This window comes from Triticum dicoccoides, chromosome 6B (assembly GCF_002162155.2).
Source record: "Triticum dicoccoides isolate Atlit2015 ecotype Zavitan chromosome 6B, WEW_v2.0, whole genome shotgun sequence".
Lineage (NCBI taxonomy): Eukaryota > Viridiplantae > Streptophyta > Magnoliopsida > Poales > Poaceae > Triticum > Triticum dicoccoides.
In genome coordinates, this window is record NC_041391.1 from 249,827,720 (window position 1) to 249,845,808 (window position 18,089).

The following is an 18,089-nucleotide window of genomic DNA, read 5'->3' on the forward strand; positions in this document are numbered from 1 at the left end:
TAACATCAATATCTTCTATTTCAGCGGGTGCAATATCATGCATAATTTATTTATATAAGTCATAGGGTATTGCACTAGCACTAGCACCCATATCCCATAAACCATGATAACAATGATCTCCTATTTTAACAGAAATAACAGGCATGCCTACAACAGGTCTATGAATCTTAGCATCTGGTTTAACAATATTAGCAGTCTCACCATAGAAATAAATAACATGCCCATCTAAATCATCATCCAAGAGATCTTTAACCATAGCAATACTAGGTTCAACTTTGATTTGCTCAGGAGGTGTATAATTCGTAGTATTACTTTTACGAACAACAGTCAAAGTTTTAGCATGATCCTTTATCCTAACAGGAAAAGGAGGTTTCTCAACATGAGTAGTAGGAACAATAGGATCACTATAGGTGACAGTCTTTTCCTCAACTATAATAGGTGCAACTAATTTTACTTCAATGGGAGGAGTATATTTAAACCACTTCTCCTTAGGGAGATCAACATGAGTAGCAAAAGATTCACAGAAAGAAGCTACTATCTCAGAGTCAAGTCCATATTTAGCGCTAAATCCACGAAAAGCATCGGTATCCATAAAAGATTTAACACAATCAAACTTAGGTATCATACCTGACTCCTTACCATCGTCGGAACCCCAATCTTCAGAGTTGCTTTAATTCTTTCCAATAAGTCCCATTTGAATTCAATAGTCTTCAGCATATAAGAACCAGCACAAGAAGTATCAAGCATGTTGCGATCATTGAGAGAAAGCCGAGCATAAAAATTTTGAATAATCATTTCTCTGGAGAGCTCATGATTGGGGCAAGAATATAACATTGACTTAAGCCTCCCCCAAGCTTGAGCGATGCTTTCTCCTTCGCGAGGCCAGAAATTATATATGTAATTACGATCACGATGAACAAGATGCATAGGATAGAACCTCTGGTGAAATTCCAACTTCAATCGTTTATAATTCCAAGATCCTGTATCATCACATAGCCTATACCATGTCAATGCATCTCCCTTCAAAGTTAAAGGGAAGACCTTCCTTTTGACAACATCATCGGGGATACCTGCAAGCTTAAATTATCCACAAACTTCATCCACAAAGATAAGGTGTAAATCGGGATGCAATGTTCCATCTCCTGCAAATGGATTAGCTAGCAGTTTCTGTATCATACCCGAAGGAATCTCAAAGTAAATATTTTCAGTAGGTTCAGTAGGTTGAGGAGAAACTCTTTGCACTTCTGGTCAGGGTGAAGATACCCCGAACAAACGCCTCAAAGGATTAGTTTCCATAGTAACAAGTGACAGAAAATTTCAGCACACTATATGAATGTTTCCTTACCAAGTTCCACTCACCAAAAGCGCTACACTCCTCGGCAACAGCGCCAGAAAATAGTCTTGATGACCCACAAGTGTAGGGGATCTATCATAGTCCTTTCGATAAGTAAGAGTGTCGAACCCAACGAGGAGCTGAAGGAAATCATAAGCGGTTTTCAGTAAGGTTTTCTCTGCAAGCACTGAAATTGTAGGTAACAGATAGTTTTGTGATAAGATAAATTGTGATGAGTAACAAGTAAATAAAGTAAATAAAGTGCAGCAAGGTAGCACAATCCTTTTTGTAGCAAAGGATAAGCCTGGACAATTTCTTATAATGAGAGAAGAGCTCTCGAGGACACATGGGAATTATCGTCAAGCTAGTTTTCATCACGCTCATATGATTCGCGTTCGGTACTTTGATAATTTGATATGTGGGTGGACCAGTGCTTGGGTACTGCCCTTACTTGGACAAGCATCCCACTTATTATTAACCACTATTGCAAGCATCCGCAACTACAAAAGAAGTATTAAGGTAAACCTAACCACAACATTAAACATATGGATCCAAATCAGCCCCTAACGAAGCAATGCATAAACTAGGGTTTAAGCTTATGTCACTCTAGCAACCCATCATCTACTTATTACTTCCCAATTCCTTCCTCTAGGCCCAAATAATGGTGAAGTGTCATGTAGTCGACATTCACATAACACCACTAGAGGAAAGACAACATACATCTCATCAAAATATCGAACGAATACCAAATTCACATGACTACTAATAGCAAGACTTCACCCATGTCCTCAGGAACAAACGTAACTACTCACAAAGCATATTCATGTTGGTAATCAGAGGAGTAATAATATGCATTAAGGATCTGAACATATGATCTTCCACCAAGTAAACCAAATAGCATCAACTACAAGGAGTAATCAACACTACTAGCAACCCACAGGTACCAATTTGTGATTTTGATACAAGATTGGATACAAGAGATGAACTAGGGTTTTGAGAGGAGATGGTGCTGGTGAAGATATTGATGGAGATTGACCCCCTCCCGATGAGAGGATCGTTGGTGATGACGATGGTGATGATTTCCCCCTCCCGGAGGGAAGTGTCCCCGGCAGAACAGCTTTGCCGGAGCTCTAGATTGGTTCCGCCAAGGTTCCGCCTCGTGGCGGCGGAGTTTCGTCTCGTAAGCTTACCCACGATTTTTTCCAAGGTAAAAGCCTTCATATAGCAGAAGATGGACACAGAGGGCCACAAGGGGGCCCAGGAGACAGGGGCGCGCCCAGTAGGGGTGGGCGCGCCCCCCACCCTCCTGGCCAGGGTGTGGGCCCCCTCTGGTGTTTCTTCCGTTCAATAATTCTTATTAATTCCAAAAATAAGTTTTGTTGAGTTTCAGGATTTTTGGAGCAGTGCAGAATAGGTTTCCAATGTTTGCTCCTTTTCCAGCCAGAATTCCAGCTGCCGGCATTCCCCCTCTTCATGGTAAACCTTGTAAAATAAGAGAGAATAGCCATAAGTATTGAGATATAATGTGTAATAACAGCCCATAATGCAATAAATATTGATATAAAAGCATGATGCAAAATGGACGTATCAAGCAGCTCATAGCAACTCATCATACAGCAGCAGCAGCATGACTGTGCAATTCATCATATACCAGCAGCAACTCATAGCAACTCATCATATAGCAGTAGCAGGAGCAGCTCATAGCAACTCATCATATAACAGCAGCGAGCAGCTCATAGAAATTCATCATATAGCAGCAGCAGGAGCATCCAAGAGTCATTGTGGATTGCCGGTGAACGAAGTCTGTGAAGGTTTGGAAGTCTCCCTTGAAGACTTACCAGAGTGATTGGGCGAGGACTGGGTGTCCTTACCTCAAGGGGAATAAGGTGAAGACACGGTCTTTTGAGTTAAATCCCAGCCTCCCTAACTAGACGTACAGTTGTCACAGCAACTGGAACTGGTCCAACAAATCCTGTGTCTTCAACAAGCAACTGGTTCTATCCCTTCCCATCCTTACTTTAGTTTGTCTTCGTGAAGTCATTGCCTATCTGTGTATCTATTTGACTTCATTGCTTGACTAATACTGTTGATTGGCTTCATACCATCTTTCATCCTGATCCTTACTACCTAGCTGCTATTAGTCCCGTACTTCCATATCTTTGTATACTTGACTATGGCTTGCTTTGGGTAGTTTATCTTCCGCTGCATTACAATTAGGTCATTTCTGTTGTTTGTCTTCGAAACTTCCAAGTTGAGAAGACTTTCATAAAAATCGCCTATTCACCCCCCCTCTAGTCGATAGTAGCACTTTCAATTGGTATTAGAGCAAGGTACTCCCTTGTTCTGTGTGATTTGGTTTAACCACCTGGAGTTTCAGCTATGTCGACTGCAGGATTGAGGAACATGTCTTGTCCCACCTTTGACGGTCATGAGTATCCCCGATGGAACGCCATGATGAAGAAGCGACTCTTGTCCATGGATAGTGAACTATGGACCGTCACTGAGATTGGACTCACTGATCTATGCAAGATGGCAGAGGCTGATGACATTCGCAAGTATACTCTACTGAACCTTACAGCGAAGGATGTCATCTGCTCTCATCTGTCCTGAAATCAGTTCAGGAATGTTATGCACCTCAATCACGTGAAGCTAATCTGGGACCGGCTCTCTGAAGTATATGAAGGTCATTGTACTCGCCATGATCCGTGGTTTGAATATTACAAGGAGTCTCTCAAGGAGATGACTTTTGCTCCTGAATCATCATCATCCTCATCATGCCACATGGCAAGGGGCGATAAGGTAACTAAATGCTATCTCTCTGAATCTAGCGATAATGAATCAGGTGATGAATTTGGACCCAGTTATGACAAGCTTGCTTCCCTTGCCACTAAACAACAAAGAATCTTGGAAAAGGTTCAAGATATGCTTAGTAAGAGCGATGATATGTTGGGTGAAGAAATGGATCAGTCAAAAGCTTTGGCTGACAGTCTTCAAAGACTTCATGCTAAGTTTGACGCCCTTCAAGATCAACATAATGCTCTCCTGTCTAATCATGAGAAGCTTTCTTCTGAATGTCTTCAAAGAAAACTAGACCTTGAAAAGATAAGAGTGGATTATGAAGATCTTCAAAAGAAGCGAGATTCATTACTTGCTCAACAAATCAGCGCTACACAGGATAGATTTGAACCACCATGTCTAAAATGCATTGAGCGTGATAATGCTACATCTGTTGCTGAATGTTCCACTGCTGCTACTGTTTCATTGTCTTCACCTACTAATGTGGTTACTAACCCCTCTACGGAGGATACCACTGCTGTTGCTGATGAAAATGCTATGTTGAAGACATTGCTTGAAACAGGGATGTACAAAAGTTTGAAGGGGCATCAGACTCTCTGCGATGTCCTCAAAAAGCAGATTCTGAACCGAAACCCTAGGAAAGAGGGTGTTGGGTTCGAAAGGAAAATGAATGTTGATGGCTCGTACTGGAAGCCTGAGCAGTAGCCCAAAACCACATGGGTTACTTCAAAGGAACCTTTAGTAGATCCATCCACCTTGTCTGGCTTTACCTGTGCTAATCCTATTGTCATTGATGAATCCTTTGATGCAAACTATAAGCTGTTCAAAAATCAGAATGGTGAAGTGTTTGCCAGGTACATTGGTACTAACTGCAGGAATGGACCACCTATGAAGAAGATCTGGGTACCTAAGCGGTACATTGAAAATCTTCCTGTGAATGTCGTCATGACACCACCAAGGAAGAAGACAAACCCCAGACCTATAGCTTCATTTGGCCCAAAGGCTTCATACAGATACAGGACTCACATGAGTCACCCTAACGCCAATGTTTTGTAGGGAAATCATGCTCAGACTTATGAATATGAGCGTGTATCTTTGAACTGCTATGTTCATAGGACTAAGAACTTTTCTGCTTATTCATATGAGTATCATTCATCTCCTGCAAGGCTATTTGCTAGGGCTTCAAAGCCAAAATTCTCAGATGCTGCACTTAGACTCATTGCTTCTAAGCCCCCACTAAAGATGTGGGTGGCAAAGAAGAACTAACTCTCTTTTGCAGAAAACGGTCTCCAGCCAGCAATCAATGGCATCCAGTACTATTGCTGGGGACCTAAAGCTCACTTAGGACGCACAATAAAATGTCATTCTATATACTTCACATCTGAATCTCTTATCAGTCATACTATGTCCTAACCTTGATATAAGATGCGATTGTCCCTATATGTGTCAAATGCTTATGCTTCACAACACTCTTGTGAAGCCTATCCTCCTAACTGCACTGTAGGGTACATCACCAAAAGCTTCAAAATGGATTATGGACAGTGGATGCACAAATCATATAACTGGTGATCGAAGTCTTCTCATGGACTCAACCTTACGTCCATCCGACAAGAGTCACATTACATTTGCTGACACTGGTAAAAGCAAGGTATTGGGTCTAGGTAGAGTTGCAATCTCAAAGGATCAACACATGGATAAAGTGATGCTTGTTGAATCCCTTGGTTTCAACTTAATGTATGTCTCAATGCTTTGTGACTTGAACATGATTGTCATATTTGGCAAATATCGTTGCCTTGTGCTAATGGAATCTGACAAATCTCTAGTATTTGAAGGGTATCGAAAAGATGATCTATACATGGTAGATTTCTCAGCAGGTCCACAGCTTGCCGTATGTCTTCTCACAAAAGCTTTAGAATGCTGGCTCTGGCATCAAAGGCTGGGACATGCTGGCATGAGGAACTTACACTCACTCGTCAAGAAGAAGCATGTCATTGGCATCGAGAATGTCAAGTTCAAGAAAGATCATCTGTGTGGTGCCTGTGAAGCTGGAAAGATGACAAGGGCAAAGCACCCCTCGAAGACAATCATGACAACATCTCAACCTTTCGAGCTATTACACGTGGACTTATTTGGACCTACTCACTACTCCACCCTCACAACAATTGCATGTCTCTATGGCTTCGTCATTGTTGATGACTACTCAAGATACACATGGGTTCATATAATTCTTTACAAAACTGAAGTGCAAGATGTCTTCAGGCGCTTCGCAAATCGAGCAATGAACAATTATGGTGTGAAGATCAAGCACATCAGAAGTGACAATGGCACTGAATTCAAGAACACTGGACTTGATCTGTATCTAGATACAATGGGAATCACTCATGAGTTCTCTGCTCCATACACACCTCAGCAAAATGGCATCGTTGAGCTCAAAAATAGAACCCTCATTGAGATGGCTCGAACAATGCTAGATGAGTACAAGACACCAAGCAAATTCTAGCCTAAAGCTATTGATACAGCATGTCACATCATCAATCGTGTGTACATCCATAAGCTTCTGAACAAAACATCTTATGAGCTACTTACTGGCAAGAAGCCAAACGTCAGTTACTTCAGAGTATTTGGAGCTAGATGCTGGATCAAGGATCCCCATCACAAGTCAAAATTTGCACCTAAGGCTCACGAAGGCTTCATGCTTGGCTATGGAAAGGATTCACACTCCTACAGAGTCTTCAACCTTTATCTCTAGAAAATCGTTGAAACTATGGATGTGAAATTTGATGAAACCAATGGTTCACAGAGAGAGATTCTGCCAAGTACACTAGATGAAGCTCCTTCAAACGAGTCAATCAAGCTGATGGGAACTGGTGAAATCATGCCCTCTGAAGCATAGCCTGAAGAGGAACTTACCATCTCTGCTCCAAATCAACCTGAAGACAATGCTCAGACCGAAGACAATCCTCCCAATGATGACAATGATCAGCTAGAGCAAAATCTTCGTCCTTTTCATCCTCGTGTTGCAAATGAAGTTCAAATAGAGAAGATAATTGACAGCATCAATGCACCTGGTCCGCTCACTCGATCAAGAGCAACACAACTAGCAAACTTCTGTGGGCACTTTTCATTTGTGTCAATATCAGAACCCAAGAAAGTTGCTAAAGCTTTTATGGAACCTGAATGGATTCAAGCCATGCAAGAAGAACTTCAACAGTTCAAACTGAATAATGTCTGGGAACTCGTCAAGCGACCTGACCCTCGCAAGCATAACATTATTGGAACAAAATGGATATATCGAAACAAGCAAGATGAGCATGGTCAAGTCGTCAGAAACAAAGCACGTCTTGTGGCTCAAGGATACACTCAAGTTGAAGGAATTGACTTTGATGAAACATTTGCTCCTGTTGCTAGGCTTGAAGCTATTCGCATACTGCTAGCCTATGCTAATCATCACAACATCTTGCTATATCAAATGGATGTAAAGAGTGCATTTCTCAATGGCAAGATTGAAGAAGTATATGTCGCACAACCACCTGGCTTTGAAGATCCAAAACATCCTGATATGGTGTACAAGCTAAACAAAGCACTGTATGGCCTCAAACAAGCTCCTCGTGCCTGGTATGATACAATCAAAGACTTCCTGAAGAGCAAAGGCTTCAAACCAGGATCCCTAGATCCCACACTCTTCACGAAGACATATGATGGTGAACTGTTTGTGTGCCAAATATATGTGGATGACATAATCTTCGGCTGCACCAACCAAAAGTACAGTGATGAGTTTGGGTACATGACGCAAGAGCAATATCAAATGTCCATGATGGGTGAGCTGAAGTTCTTCCTTGGTCTTAAAATTCGTCAGCAAAGAAATGGCATCTTCATATCTCAAGAAAAATACCTCAAAGATTGTCTGAAGAAGTTTGGAATGGAAGACTGCAAAGGCTACACGACGCCAATGCCAGCCAAACACCATCTTGGTCCCGACGACAATGGTAAAGAGTTCGATCAAAAGGTATACCGCTCCATGATTGGTTCTTTGCTTTATTTATGTGCATCTAGGCCAGATATTATGCTTAGTATTTGCATGTGTGCTCGATTCCAAGCGGCACCAAAGGAATCGCATCACTTAGCTGTGAAGCGAATTCTTCGATATTTGGCTTACACCCCAACACTCGGATTATGGTATCCCAAGGGCTCAAAATTTGATTTGGTTGGATTCTCGGATGCTGATTATGCTGGTGGGTGGATCGCAAGTCTACATCAGGCACATGTCATTTTCTTGGTCGATCACTTGTCTGTTGGTCTTCAAAGAAGCAGAACTGTGTATCACTCTCAACTGCTGAATCTGAATACATTGCTGCTGGATCCTGTTGTGCTCAGCTTCTATGGATGAAGCAAACTCTCAAGGATTATGGCATCAACCTGAAACAAGTACCTCTCTTCTGCGACAACAAAAGTGCCATCTAAATAGCCAACAATCCAGTCCAACACTCGAAGACAAAGCACATTGAAATTCGTCATCACTTTCTTAGAGATCATGTTATGAAGAAAGATATCGATATCATTCACGTCAACACTGATGAGCAACTGGCAGATATCTTCACAAAGCCCTTGGATGAGAAAAGGTTTTGCAAGTTACGGTGTGAGCTAAATATCTTGGAGTCCTCTAATGTCATGTGATCAAGCACACATCCTAACACTTATGCATGTTGATGACTTATATGTGCAACACACAAAGTAATGTATATCTTCAATCAATGAAGATTTACACTCTGAGTGTGAATACATTAACATGGAATTTGACTTCGGAGTGCCACGATAATTGTGCGCCGTGTCTGGGTCTAATACTTCCTATACGGTGGGTAACGCCACCACCAACTTTCTCTGTTTGAAGTGTTTCACTCAAGGCGTTATATTGCAATGACTTCGCATTTGGTTTGTCTTCAGTTTCAATTTGTCTTCATGACTTTCTACACTATGATTTGATTTCTTTCTGATATATATATACTAGTGTTCTGTCCTCTACAGCATTCACTTATAGCTATGTCTTCAAGATTGGATCTTTTGAACTAAGTGAATGTGATCGAACCCTGACCTCTCTATGCTTCCTACCTCAAACTCTATCTGTCCAAATCATATGCATTCTATTGAAACTGTCGAGTGTCTTCTCTGCGTCCTAGTCAGCAGAAGGCAAAGAGACAAACATTAAATCTGTTTTAAATGTCTTATCTTTATTGTTGAAATCCGGAGAAGCCGAAACAACTCTCCAACATGCCTGGCGGGCGTGGGAACGTGGGACAACTCTGAGTATGTTGCATGCTTGCCACGTGCCCCTCAGATGTGAACCTCCAGGGGCACCAGCGTAATTGCGTTGTGTCTCTCACCTACTTATAAATACTTGTCCCCTGCGGTAAAGAAATCCTTCTTCCACCTCTCCACCTTTGTCAAAACCCTAGCGCCACCGCTAGCTCGCGATGATGCCGGCAACGAAGCGCTTAGCTGCCGCGACTTCTCCGACGCTGTCCTCACGCCAGCCGCGGACATCGTCCTCTCCGCCTTTGCCGTAGGTGTCCTCCGTCGCCAAGTTAGGGCACGGTGGGCTGAACTGCTCGGTCTCCTATTCATCCCATCTAGCAGTTCTTTGTGCGGTAATTATAACTCTATTTTTACCACCTTTTTGATCTTCAAGATTCATCCTGTTTACTGAAATTGGTTTTTGTCTGTTCAAGTTAGATCTATTCTGTCTGCATCTCATACTGCCTAGTCGATTCACTTAGATTTCAAGTCTAGTTTGATTCCTCACTTGTACTTATTCACGGATTGGTACAAATCTGGAACCAACTCACCTATATAAGTGAATGTCTTCGCATCATGAGGTCAATGTCTTCAAACTGATTTGTCTTCAAAATCTTCTGAGAATGCATATGACCTCTTCCCCTTCCCTCACATCTCTAATGCTGTCACAGGTACATGTCCGTGGGAGAATCCCTTGGTTCTCATAGTCTGCATTCGTTTGCAGAATACTTACATCATCATATCAATTCTCCTGAAGCCAGTTCCTGCTTGACCAGCAAGCGTAAATCTTTGAAGCCTTTGAATGTATTGAAGCCATTCAGCTTGAAGTTCATGGCTGCAGAAAAATCAGCAAGGAAGGGTGGCGGGCAGCGCAGAGAAGGAACATCCAAAGATCTGCCTGATGACTTAGCAGAACTATACAAGACAGATCCCGAAGAGAATTATCATCAGAGAAAGACGCGAATCCAATGGATTCGACGCTATTGGGCTAAGGAGTGGTTTAAGTACAAGTTTGTGATGAAGGAATATGCAGAGAAGAATGCCATCAAGAGACCTTGGGGTGATATCCTCTATTGAGGCCTTCAACCCAAGACCAAAGCTGAAGCCATTGACCAAGGCTTCTATCCTTGCATGGTTCGTGGACCACAGCCTGAGAATGCAGATCCCACCTCACTTGTCGTGACGACTCTCTCTTCAAGCGCAACTACCAGTTTGCTGTGGCTTCGGCCAAGAAGAACAAGAAGTCCTTGGGTTTGGACTTCAACCCAGGTCCCTCTGCTCCCCGTGCTGACGGCTCCCGTGATGCTAATCCCAATGAGATCGGCCCCTTCTCCAACCATGACGGCCTCATCACCTACATCATGGTCCAAGGTGCCAGAGTAGATCATTCTAACAATGGTGCTGACTCCGATGAAGCCCCTGCTCCTCCTCCAAAGCCGCAGAAGCAAAAGAAGTCAAAGGCTTCAACCTCAGCTGCACCTCCAAAGACTTCTCGTGCGAAGCCACTGGCCACTGCACCTCCTAAAGCCAGTGTGCAGTCTGAAGATCAATCCCGTGTCTCCAAGAGAACGGAGAAGAAGAAGCAACTTGTCAGACCATCTGATCAAAGAGCCTTGACTCCTGCCGCCATTCTGCGCAAAGAACCCATTGATCTGTCAAGTGATGAAGATCTTACTGATGATGCCCTTGAGCAGCTGATAAAGAGCAAGGAAGAAGCAGAAATCTTCAGCAACTTGCCTCTCTTTGATGTGGCCATCATTCACAATTTCATTGATGAGTGGTTCGACACCCCAAATGTCAGCTTTGAAGATTTACAGCTTCCCATCGGCCTCAGTGTCTCCTTCAATGGAGCCATTGCTTCTGAGCTAGCTCTCGCTCAGCGAATCATTGAGCTCAAGAACAAGATTGATTTTGAGAAGGCTCAATTCAAGAAGCATGTGGCCAAGCTCAGTGTTCAAGACGTCTGAAACTTCAAAGTCATGCTACATGAGCTTAAAGAAGCTTTTCTGAAGAAGCGTGAAGAAGCTCAGGGCTCTTGAGAGCGCATGAAGATTTTGGCTGATAAGTGTGTGCTTGCCTACAATGAGGCTGAGAAGCGCAAGTCACTTGGCCGTCCTGGCATTGACCCCAGGATGGCTGCAAAGAAGAAGAAGAAGCTTTCTGCTGAACTGCCTGAACCTTCAAGCCAAGAAGCCCCTCGCATTATCTTCCCAAGCAGCATGACTGGCTCGAAGCCAAAGGTCACCACAACCGCTTCAGAACAGAAGAAGACGAGGGCTGCCGAGGCTGAAGCCAGAAAGAGAAAGAACACTGAAGCCTCTGATGCCGCTCCCTCCAAGAAGAAGCGCAAGACCAAGAAGACTAGGGATGCTTCCACAGAGCCCTTAGTTGTTGAACCCATTTCCGTGGTTCGCCCAGCGTCAGAACATCAAGAACGAAGGATGATAGTCCATGAGCCTGCTACCACAGAGGCTCATGAGGCTGAAGATATTCCAGCAGCTGAACCCACCGCTGCTGAAGAAATTGGTCATGATGACAATGTAGCTGATGATGAAGTTCTTCCTCGGATCGAACATGACGTGGTATCATCGCCTGTTCATACGAACAGCGAACTCATCAGCATTGGTCGTCCGTTGACGCCAATTGCTCAGGATGCATCGTGGGCTGATCACCCACAACAATAAGACTCCCCTAGTACTCCCCAACAACAACAAGAAGCTACACCCCCCGTGCAAGAAGAGGATGAAGACTATGAGGCCCAGCCAACTCCATCTCCTAAGGAGAAGCCAGCACTTCGCAGGCTTCGCAAAGGACTAAGGCCTCAAGTCCCTCTATCAAGTATTCTCTGAACCTGCTCCAACTGTGAATGTCTCAGAGTCTGAGGCACATGCTGCTGAAGACATTCCGGCTGCATCAGCCGAAGAAAATCAAGAAGAAGTACATGTACCTACTCCCCCAGCAATTGAAGAAGAAGCAGTTCCTGATGTGAACATGCCTATGCCCGACCCTCTTGTTCGTCAAGAGGAGGTTGACAATGTTGAGGCTGCCACCACCAACGCCAATGAAGCCAATGACGTAGTCATGGCTGATGCTAATGTGGAGCCTGCACCAACAAGTGTGCCTGAAGCAAATGTGGCCACTGAACCTGAAACCAATGAGGATGCTGCACCTGAAGCCAATGAGGATGTTGCACCTGAAGCTAATGAGGATGCTGCACCTGAAGCTAATATGACAACTCCTCCCGAAGCACCTATTGTGCAGCCTGACGCCTCAGCTGTTGCCCCTGCTCCTGTTCCGCCACCAAGGCCTCACACCATTGAGCAAGCATACAATTATGGTCAGCTTATCACTGTCCGATGGCCCATTCTGGTGCCTCTACCTACTGCCTCAGGACCGCAATTTGACTATCAGGTTGAGCATAGGCCTCAGGTCCAGAAGCCAAAGCCAAGATTGCCAAGGTTTCCAGGTACTGCAAACTCACCAGGGTCCTTCAATGCAAATGGCTTCAAAAGCCACAATACTTTCTTTGACAGCGCCAAGAACCCCTACTCCAAGCCAAGGATATCATCAGATCGGTTCTGGAGCTATCAGCAAAGAAGCTATTACTCATGCGTACTATATGATCAAGGGCGCATTTTCCCTCATATGCGCCTTGACACTGAAGCCATTGCTAGACTGCCGTGTTTAGAAGAAGCACTTGATTGCTTTCGTGATGCTGGTCTGCTCCATTTTGTGACAGACAAAGAACATTGGAATGGAGAGCTATTGCTTCAATTCTATGCCACTCTGCACATTCGCGGCTACTACAGGGACATCAAGACATGGGTTCTCGAGTGGATGACTGGAAATGTTCATCATGAAGCCAAAGCTATGGATATCATTGAGCTTACAGGGCTAGCCACTCCTGGAGAACTATATGAACCTGACTGTCAGCTACACCGCAATGCTGTGGAAAGCATCTTTCATAAGCCAGAACCCAATATGTGCCAGATGTTGAGCATGATGAAGCCTTTGCCATCTGACGCTGAATATCCAACAGATTTCTTTGTTGAAGACCTTGAGTATCTGCCTCGCACCATATATCATATCATCAGGCGAACTCTATGGCCTGTTAAAGGACATTCATCAGCGGCCAAGCTTGAAGGAGCTATGAAGACTTTGGTCTTCTATATTCTCAATGGCATCAGCTTCAACACTCAAGAATTCTTCATCAGGCAACTTGCTGCTTCCGGCTCTGACCTGTTTGGTCTGAAGTTTTATGCTCCATGGGTCATGCGCCTCATCAAGCACCACTCATCTGTCAATTATCAGCCCTCTGCTTGCAATCATATAATCTTTCTGCCAGAGGTTGATATGTCAATTGATGCCATATACTCTGACCCTGCCAAGATGCCTCTTTGTCTTGAGAATGTCGAGCACCAAAGCTTCACTCAGCCTATTGAAGGTGTTCAAGCAGCGACACGAATCTATCCACTAGCTGGAAACACTCGTCTGCCTCATCGTGCACCCACTGAAGCTACTGAAAGCACCATTGCGCAAAGACCTTGGAAGCGTTCTCGTGTTCTCAACGACTGAGAACTTCTTGTGGCTCTTCATCAGAAACAGGATAAGCATCATTTCTGGCTCAAGAGACAGATGCAAAGCCTCTTGGTGGATGTCAATCGCATTCGCAACCTTGCCACCAAGAATGCCTTTGTTGCTCATGAAACTTGCCGACGATCATGGAAGAGTTTGACACTGCTCAATGTTGAAGCTGATATTCAAGACGATGGCTTCAATGAAAGATTCCAGTTTGACTCCACTCCTCCATGGACTGCTGTCCTACGTCAAACTCCATCTCTTGAAGACTCTGAATATTCTTCCTCCCCGGCAACGGTAAATGCCAGAGTGATCAATGATGAAGATGATGCTACTTCACCACCTCCTACAACTGCGTGCATCGACACTGCACCAAGTTCATCTGCACCGCCAACCAACGCCGACAACCCTGCTGCTTCACCTACTCATGATGACGAGTAGATGCTCTATGTCTTCAAACCTTTTTGGTCCTTACTGACAAAAGGGGGAGAAGCGTATGAGTTGATAGTCTTCAAGCGGGTTCATATGGGCGGTTGCATTATATTTTACTTCGTGCTTACAACTCTTGCTTTTGAAACATTTGGTTCTTTTGAGTTGTAACACCTAAACTTGATGGTTGTCTGCTACTTATTTGCTTTACTGTGATGCGATGATAAATTCCGCATGTGCAATGATAACTTCCGCACTTAGATCATTCTGCAGACGTCCATTTTTCATTATGCATGTCATTCTACTTGCTATATCATTTCATGCATGATGAATTATCTTCATAAGTTGAAGTGGATCTCCACAAGTACAACCTGCCATGTGCATTTGCATTCCAAAAGCAAATTACTTATATGCACATCTTCAGGGGGGGAGCCCTTGCAACTTATGAGGACAATTCCCTATCCTTACAATTTAACATACTTTATCCCCGTTGAAAACTTCAACCAGTTTTTCATCAATCACCAAAAAGGGGGAGACTGTAAGTGCATCTAGTGCCACCCCTAGTTAGTTTTGGAGTATTGACGACAAAGTTGGTTGAGGGACTAATGCGTTTGTGAGAATTGCAGGATAACGCAGGTAGTGTCCCTCATTGATTCGGTTTACCTACTGGAGATGACTCGTAAAAATGTATGAAGACATTGAAGACAATGGTGGTATGAGAAGATATTCATATTGAAGACTATGACATGAGAAGACATTGTGTGAAGACTATGGAGCGCGAAGACTGTGTGGTTTCGTTGTTTCATTTTCTTCTTTGTTGAGTCATAGGAACCACCGTACTGTTAAGTGGGGTCCAAGTGGCCTAAGTCAGAGTGACTGAAGTGATGCTCAACCCAAATCCTATGTCTTCGAGCGAAGACAATGAGAGCAAATCTTATCCAGAGCTGGATGAGTCAGCTTTGCTTGTAGCCCAAGTAAAGTTGCCGCGTGTGTTTGAAATCTGACCGTTGGAACACTTGTCAGTTCCTTAGTGACCCAGGGTCATTTTGGACAAATCAGGTCGGGTTGCCTAGTGGCTATAAATAGCCCACCCCCTACACCATAAATTGGTGGATGCTTAGAGTTTGTGCATGGCTTTTGTCGTTTGAGAGCAACCCACCTCGAAGCATTTGAGAGAGAGAGAAAAATCCTTGCGAGGACAAAGCCCAAACACCCAGAGCCAAAGAGTGTTAGGCATCACTGAAGTCTTTCTGTCTGTGTGACCTGAAGACTTATTACACTTGAGGACTGTGAATCCTCCAGCCGGTTAGGCGTCGCGTTCTGAGCATCCAAGAGTCATTGTGGATTGCCGGTGAACGAAGTCTGTGAAGGTTTGGAAGTCTCCCTTGAAGACTTACCAGAGTGATTGGGCGAGGACTGGGTGTCCTTAGCTCAAGGGGAATAAGGTGAAGACACGGTCTTCTGAGTTAAATCTCAGCCTCCCTAACCAGACGTACAGTTGTCACAGCAACTGGAACTGGTCCAACAAATCCTGTGTCTTCAACAAGCAACTGGTTCTATCCCTTCCCATCCTTACTTTAGTTTGTCTTCGTGAGGTCATTTCCTATCTGTGTATCTGTTTGACTTCATTGCTTGACTACTACTGTTGATTGGCTTCATACCATCTTTCATCCTGATCCTTACTACCTAGCTGCTATTAGTCACGTACTTTCATATCTTTGTATACTTGACTATGGCTTGCTTTGGGTAGTTTATCTTCTGCTGCATTACAATTAGGTCATTTCTGTTGTTTGTCTTCGAAACTTCCAAGTTGAGAAGACTTTCATAAAAATCGCCTATTCACCCCCCCCCCTCTAGTCGATAGTAGCACTTTCAGTAGTGCGTTGGACGAACCATAGTGGAGCAGCTGCTGGAGACCATGAGAATGAGGGGCGGCACCAGAGGGAGGAGCAGCCAGGGAGATTTGCCCCTGCCTGCCGGCCATGTAGCCTAGCTGGACAGAGTATCATCGAGGACTGGGCCAGATGGGACCAGTGGTGACGGCTTGCCGGAGGAACCCTAGTGCTGCAAGTAGGGGATCGAGGTAGAGGGAAAGGGGAGAGGAGATGCAAGCGGGCAGGGCAATGAACGCTTGCGTGTTTGTTTTTACTTGAGGGTGAGGTGTGACACGGGCTTCACCAGTTGAATTTTGGGTGTAATATAGGCAGACAACAGAGTCATTTCACTATTCCCCTTCCCTTTAATTTTTAGTGAGGTTCTACTCGAAACACCCCCCTCCAAAGCAGAATTAGGTAAGCCCAAGCCTGTAACTCAAAAATGACTTCCTTACATCTTTTATCGCTTATTTTGACAATAAGCCCTAAAAAGGCGGAATAGAACTGGCCCTTAACCTACAATTAAATTGTGCGTTCAATGATGAATCACTCCTCCTTGCTATAGTGTACATTTAGGCATCATCATACATGGCATAACCTAATACATGTGCATTCCATTGTAGAATCTGGAATATGCAATGTTTATGTTAGTTTGTACGTTGCACATGATGTTTAAATTCCCCTTAAATCTGGTCAGTCAAGTGATGGTCTTTAAGCCTCCTTCTTTGCTTCTTTTCTTGATATGTAATATTTGCTCTCACATCTGTTCAATTGCTTGTTTGCATCAGCCAGCCATACTAGGACTTTTTGCTTTGATTACTTGCTGTTCTTGACCTAACACTCTAACAGAGCTTGTCAATGATTTAAACACTAAGGGCTGCTGTAGTGGGGCCTTTTCTAACTCATAGGTGACATAAAGGTTTGGCTGTACACTAAAGTAGGCTCTCCAAGAGTACCTGGAGATCCAATTCGAAGGTATGCCTAGTTTTTACATAGTGCACACATAGTAAATGCTCATTTCATTGTGTGCAAGTGCAAGAGATGCGGCATGTTTCATTATGTGGTGTTGTTTTGTTATAATCTCATCCTTTTGTGTTCACAGACTGGAAAGTATGCATATTTATCTTCCAAGGAGACAAGTAACTAGTTTGTGTCACCTTGCAGAGGGGGTGCAATGAAGATAAGATTGAGGATTTCCATGTACAAGATGTTAGGAAGGAGCCTTTCAAGAGAAGTAGGAGCTGCACTGAGCCTCTTCAACCTGTTAAGGTAAGTCACTATATCCAACTCAACAGTTCAATTCCTTATTTGTTTCAGGCATAGTTAATTTGCTCTTTTCAACTGCTTTATTTGTCCTCAGTTAATGAGATGCCCAAAAAATGATGCCTGATGTTGGGTACTTGTATAACTATTAGTTGACATAATTAAAGGCCTTACCATTTAATTACTCTGCTGAAGTGTGCCTGAAGCTTTGAAGTCTATTAACCAGCTATTATTGAATGAGGCTCACAATCTAGTTTATACTAGGCTAATGATTGCATAGTTTTGCTTGTTGTAGTATGTTTGTATGAAATCCTCTGTTGTTCATTATGCTCCCTAAGACTTTAATTGAGCTACAGAATGGCCAACTACTTGCTTACTTCTACGCAACGTGTTGTCTAAATTTGTAACTTGTCTATGTTTTGGATTGGGCCCCAACATCATGCTCCTCTAGTGAGCTAAGAGAGATTTCTGTATGCAGGCTGCACAGACTACCTTTTTTATAATTTTTAAAATATCACCTGCTTATG